The sequence below is a fragment of the Mobula hypostoma genome, chromosome 4 (assembly GCF_963921235.1).
Source record: "Mobula hypostoma chromosome 4, sMobHyp1.1, whole genome shotgun sequence".
Classification (NCBI taxonomy): domain Eukaryota; kingdom Metazoa; phylum Chordata; class Chondrichthyes; order Myliobatiformes; family Myliobatidae; genus Mobula; species Mobula hypostoma.
The window spans coordinates 56,224,542-56,236,668 of record NC_086100.1 but is presented as its reverse complement, the minus strand read 5'-3'; the positions used below and the strand labels follow the sequence as shown (position 1 = coordinate 56,236,668).

The following is a 12,127-nucleotide window of genomic DNA, read 5'->3' as shown; positions in this document are numbered from 1 at the left end:
AAATGGCAGCAACACCCGCAGTCCTCATATGTCAACTCTTTCACTCCTGAGATAATTCTCATAAATTTCCTCTGGGCCCTCTCTATTACCAGCACATCCTTTCTTAGATATGGGGCTGAAATCTGCTCACAGTAATCCAAGTGGAGTCTGACTAATGTATTATAAAACCTCAGCATTACATTCTTGTTCTAGTGTTCTTGAAGTGAATGCTTTAGTCTTCCTTACTACCAAGCTTTTCTCCTGGTATAATTATGCTGAGATTTGAATGATAGACAAATTATTTTTTGAGAGCCTGCTTCATTGATTTTTCTGAACGTGAAGTGGTCAGTCATTGACAAAAGTCAGCACAATAAATTGGTCAGAAACGCTGTAATCAAGATTTCTTCTATGTGTTCAACTTAGCAAAACTGAAAGCTGTTTTTAATGGCAAGACACACAGTTTCAGTAGCACACATAAGATTTCTTTGCTGAATTCACTTTGGATTTACTATCTAGAATCAACATAATAAGAAAAGTGAAAAATGTGTATTTTTATAGGAAAATATACACAATAGGAAGGAATAACTTAAAATTTACAGTTCTAAATTACTAAATATTAAAAAGTATTTGTGTATATAGGAATACAATTTTCAATGCATACCTAAAATATATATTTTTATAATTAGAAAATGCTGAAAGCACTCAGCAGGTCAAGGAACTCTGCAGAAGGAGATACAAATGTCTTTTTTCCAGTTCTGATGAAGGCTCCTGACCCTAAAGTATTAACAGTTTCTCTTTCCAATAATGTTGCTTTACCTCCTGAATATTTCTAAAGATGTTTTCTTTTTATTTCAGAATTTGAGCATCTGCAGCTTCTTTAGAATTTTGATATATTGTCAGTATTAATGATTATTTACAATAAACATTCAATAATTTGTTCTCTGATTGTTCAGAACTCAGGATGAATCAGCTCACTGGTGGTGTTTTTTTTTTAATTTAAAGGTACTGCATGACCCTAAGCTGCCAAATTACAGCCATATGACCAATTATCCTACTAACTTGCACATCTTTGGAATGAGTGGAGAAACCCATGCAGTCATGGGGAATATGTACAAGCTCCTTATGGATGAAGTTGGAATTGAACCCAGGTTGCAGGCACTGTAATAGTATTGCCATAACTGCTATGCTACCATATTTGTCATACTTCCTTTAAACTCACCAAGTTTCCGTTTCCCAAGGTCTTTTTAAACCTCACTGGGTTTTGGATCTTATGATCTCTTTTTAAACATCACTGTTTTATTGAAAATAGTATTATAGTATCGTGCATCATCTAAAATCAGAGATACAATTAGAGTCAGTTCCAGGTGTCCCACCATGAACCTTCTCTCAGATTCCATTTTCGGATCTTTCAGTTCTGTTTCCACCTCTTCCACAGACGAGTCTCTGAGCTCTCTTTTAGTTTCTCCTTGTTGGCAGTGAGACTGGACTGCAGTGGTTTCACAGCTACATTTGCTTTTCACACTTTTTCTAAGTTATCAACCCTTTTACTAATCTCCTTATTATCTTCTCATGATGGAATGGAGCAAAGTAGTTGCCAATCTGTAAAACAAGAGTTGCAACCCTCTGCTCCAAATCAGCAATTCTCTCAAGTTCTTCCTGTGGGGTAGACCACAGGCTACTAGATTGAATACCAGGTCTACATAAGTTACTTGAAAACCATTGACTGAACTGGCTGGGTGACACTGATCCTTCACCAAGCATCTCTTCAATCATCGATTTTGGTCCATATACCTCTTTCTCCATGTTGAAGAATCCATTGAAGTCAAATTCCCTCAATGAGGGTTCAGGCAGGACTGCTTCCTCCAGAACTTTTTCTTCAGCTTCTGATGCAGAAACAGTATGTATCTCTGCTTGGGCAGCACTATTACATTCTACATCTTTTTTTAAGGGTCTCTGATTGTTTCCTCCACCTTTTTGCCCATCTTAAATCCTTCATTAGCATTTTATCATCAAAGCCTGTCTGCTCTGCACTGAGACACTAAGACAACTGCTCTGCTCCAAAGAGCACTAAATGAGGTCATTCTTACACTCAGTTCTATAATGAGTCAACCTATAGCCTGGGAAGTGATGAGCCCCTCCTGTTAAGACTATTTGAGGCAACTTATTTTTTTATCCTTTCTTACTTCTCTTCTAATATTTGTGTATCTGAGCACTTGCAATGCTACTGTGACACAATTACTTTTGGGATCAATAAAATATCTATTTACCTCTATTGCCTCTGATTCACTGGTGGGGTTAGCAGAAAATCATTCTGATTTGTCTTCAGTACAGGAATCACATCACCTCTGCTCATCAAAAATGTGTTTGCCTTCACCAGACTCTCTTCTAAAGTGATTTTCCTGATAGTCTCATTCCATTCCTTCTCTAGCAGCTCTGTCACATAAATCTCTGGCTCTGCCATCCCGATCAACGGCTCTTGTTGTTTTATGTGTCGCTCCCCCACCCCAACTCTCTGCTGGCAGCCCAACCCAGAAATATTTTCATTCTCTTTATTTTCCCATGGGCTTCCAGAATGTTGACTATTAGATGTATTGGTCACATGACAGCCACCACCAAAACTTCTGTGCTGAGGACTGACTGTAGCATCAAGATCTTCTTCCTTAATTCTCTCTCATGGATCTGCAATTCTTTGCTTGAGGACTGCTCTCTCCAAATCTTTTTTTTAATTTTTTTTACTCAATTTTCAAATTTAATTACATAGAATAATATCTACCCTGCCACCTCCCCTTAACCCTTCCCCCCGTGACATACCCCTACCTTAAAAAAAGGGGGAAAAAACAGGAAAAAAAAGAAGAAAGAAAGGAAAAGAGGACTGCCTGGATATTGGAAGGTTTCCACATGCTCCATGGGATTCAAAATAAGTTTAATATATGTATTTGTTTCTTTCCCCAGAGGACCAACATCTTTATCATCGGAGCACCTATATATACAATCCTATCTTTTGTAAATAAGGGCGCCAAGTACTTAAAAATGTATCATATTTATTCCTTAAATTATAAGTAATTTTTTCAAGTGGAATACAGCTAAAGATTTCATTATTCCAACGATCCATATTTAAATATGAATCCGATTTCCAAGTAACTGCAATAGCCTTTCTGGCTACTGCCAATGAAATTTTTATAAATTCTTTTTGATATTTATTCAATTTAAGTTTCAGTTTTATCCCTTCAATGTCACCTAATAAAAATAATATTGGGTTATGTGGAAGTTGTGTTTCAATAACTTGTTCCAATAAAACTCTTAAATTTATCCAAAAAGGTTGAATTCTGAAACAAGACCAAGTAGAATGTAAGAAAATACCAATTTCTTGATTACATCAAAAACATTGATCAGATAGGTTTGGGTTTAATCTATTTATTTTTTGTGGTGTAATATATAATTGATGTAAAAAATTATATTGTACTAGACTGAGTCAAACATTTATTGTATTTGTCATACTGTCAAGACATAGTCTTGATCAACTTGTTTCATCAATATTAATATTCAAATCCATTTCCCATCTTTGTCTTGACTCATGGATTCCTTGTTTAAGTGTCTGTTTTTGAATCAGATTATACATAGAAGAAGTAATTTTTAAATTTTTTCCTTTTTGAATTAAAGTTTCAATTTCATTAGGTTTCGGCAATAACATTGTTTGACCCAGTTTATCTCTTAAGGAAGCCCTTAATTGAAAATAACAAAAAAAAGTGTTATTTGATATTTTATATTTATTCTTTAATTGTTCAAATGACACCAATATATCTCCTTCATAACAGTCTCCTATACATCTAATTCCTCTCTGATACCAATTATATAAAAGTTGATTATCCATCGTAAAACAAATGTCTATTTTGAATCAGAGGTCTCCTTGCTAATAAAGATTTGCTCTCTCTAAATCTGAAGCATAGACCTTCTTAGTTCCATCCAGTGGCAGACTCCTGCCAGAACTGGGATACAATGGTGCATGCTACTTTTCAGGGTCTCAGACACCTTTACTGTCATATTTTTCCAAAAGGCATGCTGATCTCAGCTTTGCATATGGTTTCTTCATGCCACACATTTTTATTGTATCATTTAATTGATCTTTTTCTTCAATCCACTCTCTTTCCTTCATGCCACCACCGAGGCTCAGTAGCTGGGTCTGCTGCTCCACTAAGAACCCAGGCTTAACAGGCAGCTTGGCAGTGATTCCTTTCATACTTCCCAGTTCCCCGTTGAATACTTCTGTGTGCTTCTTCAATACCTCTTGTTGCCCAGTGCTCCCTCAAATCAAGTGCACTTCTTCCCAGTTGGTTCGAGCTGCTCCAACCACAAGCAGCCTAAAAGGGTTTGAACACTTCCTTTAAGATTGTACAGTGGGAGTTTCTTTCTTTGTTCATTAGTCTCCACTGTAACATGTACTGATGCCCTCACTGGAACAACCTCACCAGTGTAAGTCTTTAATGTCAACCTTGTCCCTTCTGGGGTGAGATGCTGCAATTTCTTCTTGTAACCTGTCTCTGACACCAGCTACACTTCAGCACCTATATCCACCTGCATCCTCACTGTGTCTCCATCCAACCATGGGATCAGCCAATAACCATCTTTGTGTCCTGAAACAGATAAAACATGCAAAGCTTCTTCAACCACAGAGTGAGCATTACTCAGTCCACCCTTAGTATTCCATCCTTGTTCATATGTTTCTTTTTATTTTATCAAAGGACATTTTTCCTGATGACAGTGTTTTTGTTTGAAAATATTTTTTCACTTTTACAGGCACATTCAATATATCCTTTCGGCAATCTAAATCCTTATAACAGCATTCTTTTGCTGAATGCCTGGTTTTGAAACAGCGGTAACACTAATTGCTGGTAGGTGTCTTATTCTTGAAGTCAGTAGAAACTTTATGAACTTGGGAAAATGCACTTACTAGCTATGCCTCTTCAGCTGCCATCTCCATAGATGTACTAATCGTAATTGCCTTTTGTATCGTTAGACTATTTTCTGAAGCTGTTTCTGAATTACCTCACTACACAGACCACATATAAGTTTATCATGTAACGTGTCACTCAGCTACTGCCTAGAATCACATTGTTCAGACAATTACTGCAGTACTGCTGCAAACTGTGAAATAGCCTCACCTTCCTCTTGATTCCTTCTATGAAATCTAAACCTCTCAGCATTAATCAAAGCTTTAGGTGGACAGTTTAACTATGTCCTCATAAGGCTTATTGCCAGGCTTAGCAGGTTCAAAGTTTCAAAGTGCATTTACTATATGATCAAAGAATGTATAAATTATTCAGCCTTAGATTTGTTTGCTTAACAGGCAGTCACGAAGCAAGGAACCCAAAAGAACCCAATTAAAATAAAAATAAGACCAACTCCCAGTACTCAAAGAGAAAGAGAAACAATCGAAACAAATCATGCAAACAATAGCAGCGAGCAACAACAACAGCAACATTCCAAACCAAATTGAATCCTTAGATCCAAATCCCTGGAGCAGCGCGGAGTAGGCCCAAGGCCTCAATATTCAGTTCATCATATTGGCAGGGCAAGTCACCACAAAGTTCGTAGACATAAGGCACAGCATCCGGGAGCAGTCTGACAGCCTTAGCGTCATGGATAGAGAAACCCCCAGGCTATCTGAGCTGATATTTAAATTGTCCACACTTTGCACTAGGACCGAGGTCCAGCCACGACAATTTGGCCTGGGCCTAGATTTCACTGCCAGAGAAACATTCTTGACCTCTCCAAATTGGCTCAGCTCTTAGAGCAATCCAACCTCACTCAACTCTTGACACTCTGCCTTTCCAGTCTATCTGGACCAGTGTTTAGATTATTCAAACAGCGTATTGGAACTTGCATTAGGACTCAAGGCCTTGCCATGGTGAATCGCACCGGGCCTAGAACACAATGCCTAGCACTTCACTTTGGACCTGGAGAAGTTGCCGAAGAAGTTGTTTTTGACCTTTCCAAATCTGCTCTGCACTTAGAGCAATCCACCCTTGCACCCAGGTCAACTGAACAGGAATTAAAAATCCTCTATCTCATCTTCTCCTCTCCAAGTTGCCCATTGCAACCAGCACAGCTCCAACTTCATGTACATTGATTTTGCAGTGCATCAACAGGACACATCTCTTGAGTTCGCTTTGCCCTCACTCGCCTCCTCATTGCTTGTGGTGATAGTTGGCCATGATTTACTTCAGAAAAAGTGTAGTAATAATGTTTCTAATCAAACTTCTTTGTGCTCGGACCACCAATAAGCTGTCACGCATCTTCAGTTGCGCCACCTTAAACTGGTTGCACTAGACTGCATAATAAATTGAACATTTTTGCATCTATCACAATCAGAAAAGTTGGAACATGAATATCATCTGAAATTTGATTTCCCAGTGCAAAACATTCAAATATTTCAGTATATGAACTCCACTGCTCTGTCATTTCATCATATGGCCCCATTTTTAAACATTATTGCCACTTTCAAACACAATCATGTTCAGGAAAAGGTAACTAGTCTTATCTGTCTCTCTCTCCCTCTATTAGTTGTCGAATTCTCCCCTCGGATTCTTCATCCACCTCGCTTTCTGTGGCCATTCTCTTTTTGGTCACCCATATTACAATGTGGTATACAGCCAGCATTGCTCACAGACTTCTTTTCTAACTAAAGGGAACAAAACAATAAATATCACATGAGGACTTTTCACCCCATCACCAGTTGTTATGTGTGAGGTACTGGGAAGCCGGTGGTCATGAATAACACACATGAGATACAGAGAAGTGAGGAACAAATGTACAGCTGTTTATTTTACTTTTAAGTCACCTACCCAGAATGCCCTCTCACATTACATTCGGTTTGTAACATAGAGGGTAGTTTGATAGCAACCCATAAGGGTGAAACTATACATGGATACATTACATCTTGTGCTTAGCAAGAGACAATGAGTTGAGGGAAGATATTTGGAGTTTGAACCTAATAATTGATGGCATAGTGACTTAAGGTACTGTGAAGAGAATTCACATCACAGTAATTAAATACCTTCATTATAAATTATACCACCTAGATTTCCTGTGTGCTTGTGCTTGCACAGCTGAATCTAATCTAATAATATATTTAATTACTGGCACTGACCATGGACAAGGTAGCAATCTTGATAGCTCATATTTAATTATGTTAAAGGGTACAAAAATGATAAAGCTATTTTCTTTGGAATTAAGTTCATACCATCAACTGCAAATCCATTCAACCAAAAGGAAGTAAAATGATCTAAACTTCCTCAAAAGCAATACAGCTCTTAATAATTTCAAAAAATATCAGACAGAAACTTATGTCTGGAAAGTACTGAAAAATCTTAGCTTTGCAAAAGCAGGCACTTGAATGGCAGATGAGCAATATGTGGTATGCATTTAAGTTGATCCTCAAAGCAAGACTCTATTGGCTTTGCTAAAAGGACTCCAAGTGCAAAAAAATGCAAGAATGTCAAATAAGTGAATACACTGCTCTTCACATTGCCTAATAGGACACATTTCTGATGCCATAAATATTTGAGGAGATTCTAGGCAGGTAAAGGAAACTACTGTTGGAGAATTGTTTACAAGAATTATTTAATCTCATTGATGATAGAAAGTTGTAACTGTCCTTTTATTAGATATTGTGTCTTCTAGAAATCCCATGCACTGACCTCTTGATGGTAGAACAAACCAAAAATTCACACTCTTTCTGATAGTTTCCTTGCCATCTACAGTACCTTTTGTTCAATTTCATTGTAGTTAGATTTAGTGTAATTTCTCTTTTACTATTAACTTTGGGTGTTTATTTTCTAAAATAATTAAGCATCAAATTTGGAGCAGGAAAACAAGTCTGTCTTTTCTTGTGCATTGAAATCTTTCTCTGCATTTTGAAGTGTTTTTATGACCATTTCTTATTAAAATTCTACCCATCAGGAAATTGGACCAGGCATTTCCACTTGCCCAATAGTAACTTCCCTATTGTCATTTGCACGTGATGATGTCATCAAGATGTTTGGTAGTACTTCCGACTCGTCACCAGAAAGACCATGACTTTTGCTGTTCACTCCCAGTTAAGCAAGTAGAAATTTGGAAAATATAAGTGGTTTTTTTTTGCCTTCACAGTATGTGGATTTTATTTTCACTTTGCCGCCCAGCATGCGAGAACATTTGCTGCAAGATGTATATAAGATAGGTATGTTTCAATGCAAGACACTGTGATCTTTGACTCAACTACTTGGAGTAATATGGTCTGGTTGTGACAAGAAGTGTAACAGGGCTGCTTCATAGTACTCAGGCCCATCAGAGTTCAGTTTACCATTTCCCGTATATGTGCTTGGCCTCAGCAACTTCCAGGAATGACTGATAAAATAGATATACTCTTCTTCGCATCTCCCTCCTGGCAAGTGGAACAAGTGGCATACCTGCCTGTACACCTCCTCCCTCACTACCATTCAGGGCCCCAAATAGTCTTTGCAAGTGAGGCAACACCTCACCTGTGAGTCTATTGGGGTCACCTACTGCATCCAGTGCTCCCAGTGTGGTGTCCTGTATATTGACGAGACCTGATGTAGACTGGGAGACCACTTCTCTGAGCACTTATGCTCCTTCCATCTGTAAAAGGGGGATCTCCCGCTGGTCACCCACTTTAATTCTACTGTCCATTCCCATTTCAACATGTCAGTCTATGGTCTTCTCCACCAACATAATGAGGCCACGCTCAGGTTGGAGGAGCAACAACTTATATTTCTTTTGAATAGTCTCCAAACTGATGGCATGAACATCGATTTCTCAATCGATTTCTCAAACTTCCAGTAATTGCCCCCACCCCCACCATTCCCATTTTCCTCTCTCATCTTATCTCCTTACCTGCCCATCACCTCCCTCTGCTGCTCCTCCCCCTTCCTTTTCTTCCATGATCTTCTACCCTCTCCTATCAGATTACCCCTTCTCCAGCCCTTTATCCCCTTCACCTATCAGCTTCCCAGATCTTTATTTCAACCCTCCCCTTCTCCCAGTTTCACTTATCATTTACTACCTTGTACTTCTTCCTCATCTCCCCCCACCTTCTTGCTCTAACTTCTCATCTCTTTTTTTTCCAGTCCTGATGAAGGGTCTCAGCCAGAAACATCAACTGTTTACTCATTTCTATTGCTACTGCCTGGCCTTTTGAGTTTCTCTAGCATTTTGTGTGTGTTGCTTGGATTTCCAGCATGTGCAGATTTTCTCATCTCTCTTCTTCACATATCCTGATAGGACACATTTCTAATGTCAGAAGTATTTTCTGGTTTCAGTGTTACTTGTTATTCATCAGCTTCCCTGAAGCCTAATTTCTCTTTAACCAATTGCATTCCCTCCCCCTGTTTTTTACAGTTTGAACAACCGGCAGAACCACAAAAATCATATTTGCCAGATGCAGCACAGAGCTTATGTCTAAACATTAGCATGCTTTTCTCTGTATCTGTACTGTGATGCTAATGGATGTGAAAGTGATATACTGTACCTGCTTTTCAGCAATGTAATGCATCAGACAGTCTAAAGTTGGCCTGCACCTAACAGCTAAAATGCTACCCTTTTGAATATGTGTGCTTTAAATGCTAATGCTGTTGCAAGGACATTATGCATTGGAAGATAAGATAAAATTTTCTCTACCTTTGATGGAAAGTGGTAATTTCTATTGCCTAGCACATACATTCTAGGTGAGAGCATATCACTAAAACTGATTCCTCATGATGTTTTCCTGTGGATACTTACATAGAATCTCATTTGCTTTAACATCACCCCTTGGCCTTACCGTGTAGTGACAAGAATGAAGAGTATAGCAAGCCACTGTGGTAAAAGATAGCAGGATTAACCTACCTTGCACACACCAAGTTTAGGTGATTTACCCTCAATAATATCAGCATGATGTGTATCTGCTTATTTGATGTACAGTGAGCCTTGGATACATGAGCAAGCTGGAGATCTATTCAGATCTTGTATCAAACAATAGACATGTTCTTTAAGTGAACAATATAATGCATGTTGAAGAAGCAGATGACATTTTAAGCATTCAGAATAATGTGAAATGTGACTTTTAATAAAACGCTGAAATGTACAGATGTCCTGCTGCATGCGAGGCAATAGATAACATGCAGAAACTGCAAGATTATTTCACATTCAAGGCAGTCTTGATGAAAATGGCTAAAGGATGTTATAAACCACAAGCAATTGATATAGTTGTAATCTATTGATGTGACAAAGTTAAAGGCTATGAAATCAAGGCCAAATGCATGCTGGGGTTGAGTTCAGTCTGTTGCTATCAGTGTAATCTCCACTATTTACTACAACCTTGCCAGTTTAAAGGTACATCTACCATTGAGCTTCTTCAGTGATTCATCAATATCAGGCCATGATAGATATGACTTTGCAAAGGTGGATGCTTGGTTGTATAACTAGGATTATGTGTTATATACGAATGTAAGAAATAGGAGCAGGACTAGACATTTGGTCCATTGGGCTTGCTACATCATTCAGTCAGATCATGGTTGATCTGGACTTGGATTTAGCTCCACCTTACCAACCTATTCCCCAAAATCCTATGCAAAGATCTACCTAAATGTGTTTTAAATATATTTAATGAGGTGTCCTGTACTGCTTTCCTAGGCAGAGAATTCCACAGATTCATTCATTTCTGGGAAAAGCAGATTCTTCTCATATCTCTCATAAATCACTTCCCCTGTATCTTGAGGCTATGTGCAAAGGAGAAAGTCTTCCGATTTTGGTGGAAATGTGAGTGAGACCATATGAACATAATACATCATTGAAAGAGAATAAATGCTCATTTTTACTACAGATGCTAGTTTCAAAGATGTGCAGCCAAGGAAGGGAACAATAAAATCCATTACCAATGCACAAAGCTTTATACATAGCAGAGGTGTGGTTATTCCAAGGGTTAGTATACCAATACACCCAATTTCTTCCAGATTTTGCAACTCTACTAAGACTGTTGCCTTGCTTGTTGAATGTTGAAGAAGCAGATGATAAATGAAAGTTTACTGAGAAAAGTTTTCCATTACAATACTATGCATGAATTGAAGCTGGCATGTGATGCATTGAGATATCGTGCAGGTGCTGTAATAAACCATGTGATGGATGACAGGAGCAAGAAATATCAGTTCCATTTGTCAAGTTTTCAAAAGGAGCAGAAGCAATTATAAACTGAGATAGAAGCACTGGAATGGGTTTTGAAAATAAGAGATTCCATCAGTTTTTAATTAGGTGTATGCTTTACATAGTAACAGATCATAAACCACAACTAGCAAGTCCCACAATGCCTCTGGCAGTGAGATCAAGGATGCAGATGTATTGCAGAATGGCTGTGAAACCAAAGACAGCAGTTCCTATCACAATGCAGTTGCAGATGATCTGTTGTGACTACCACTTGAGAACTCTGATGCTGAAAATTAAATTGATCAACATGTTCAATTGAAGAAGACTTTCCTTTGACTGTCTGAAATAACAGAACAAACCACAGAAAGACTCCTAGTGGTCAAAAGTGCAGGGGCAACATCTTGACCAACAAAGCATTTTCACTGAGTACTTGTGGACTGTAGTGAAAAAAAGGAAAGAAGATATTTTGGATTGACAGTCATTCAAAGTGAATGCAAATGAAAATCAGGTTCATGTACCATTATTGAATATCATTTGGATGAAAAGGTGAAGATCATATTTCTGACTGTTGGTCTCGATTTTAATCTATTCTGCCGACAGACTTCATAAAACAAAATGATTTTAAAAATATTCTTGATTTTCATCCCATCTGGCTTCAAATGGAACCAATTAAAAAGGTCAGTTAGGGTGGTTAAGCTGCAAGTGTTGCAGTGATAGCCAAAGTCACTTCTTGCCACAGAACAATAGCAAACAATACCAGATGGTACACAGCTACAGAACTGCTGATGAATAGTAGGGCATGTGCTTGTGGCTTTTTTAACCAAATATTGCTTCTATGGATGAAAGGAGTCAACTGAATCAAAAGTGTCACTGACACTAGTCATAAAGTACAATCAAAACAAAATCAGTTATTCATGTCTTATCTTTCTAGGAGGCAGGTAAAGGTTTGCAGAACCAAGAGATATTTGGTTGA

General features: G+C 38.1%; 1 pseudogene; it reads right to left on the bottom strand.

The window, feature by feature from the left end:
- Positions 1–1,247: 1,247 nt before the first annotated feature.
- On the bottom strand, positions 1,248–4,216 carry LOC134345943 (eukaryotic translation initiation factor 4E transporter-like; annotated as a pseudogene).
- Positions 4,217–12,127: the final 7,911 nt, after the last annotated feature.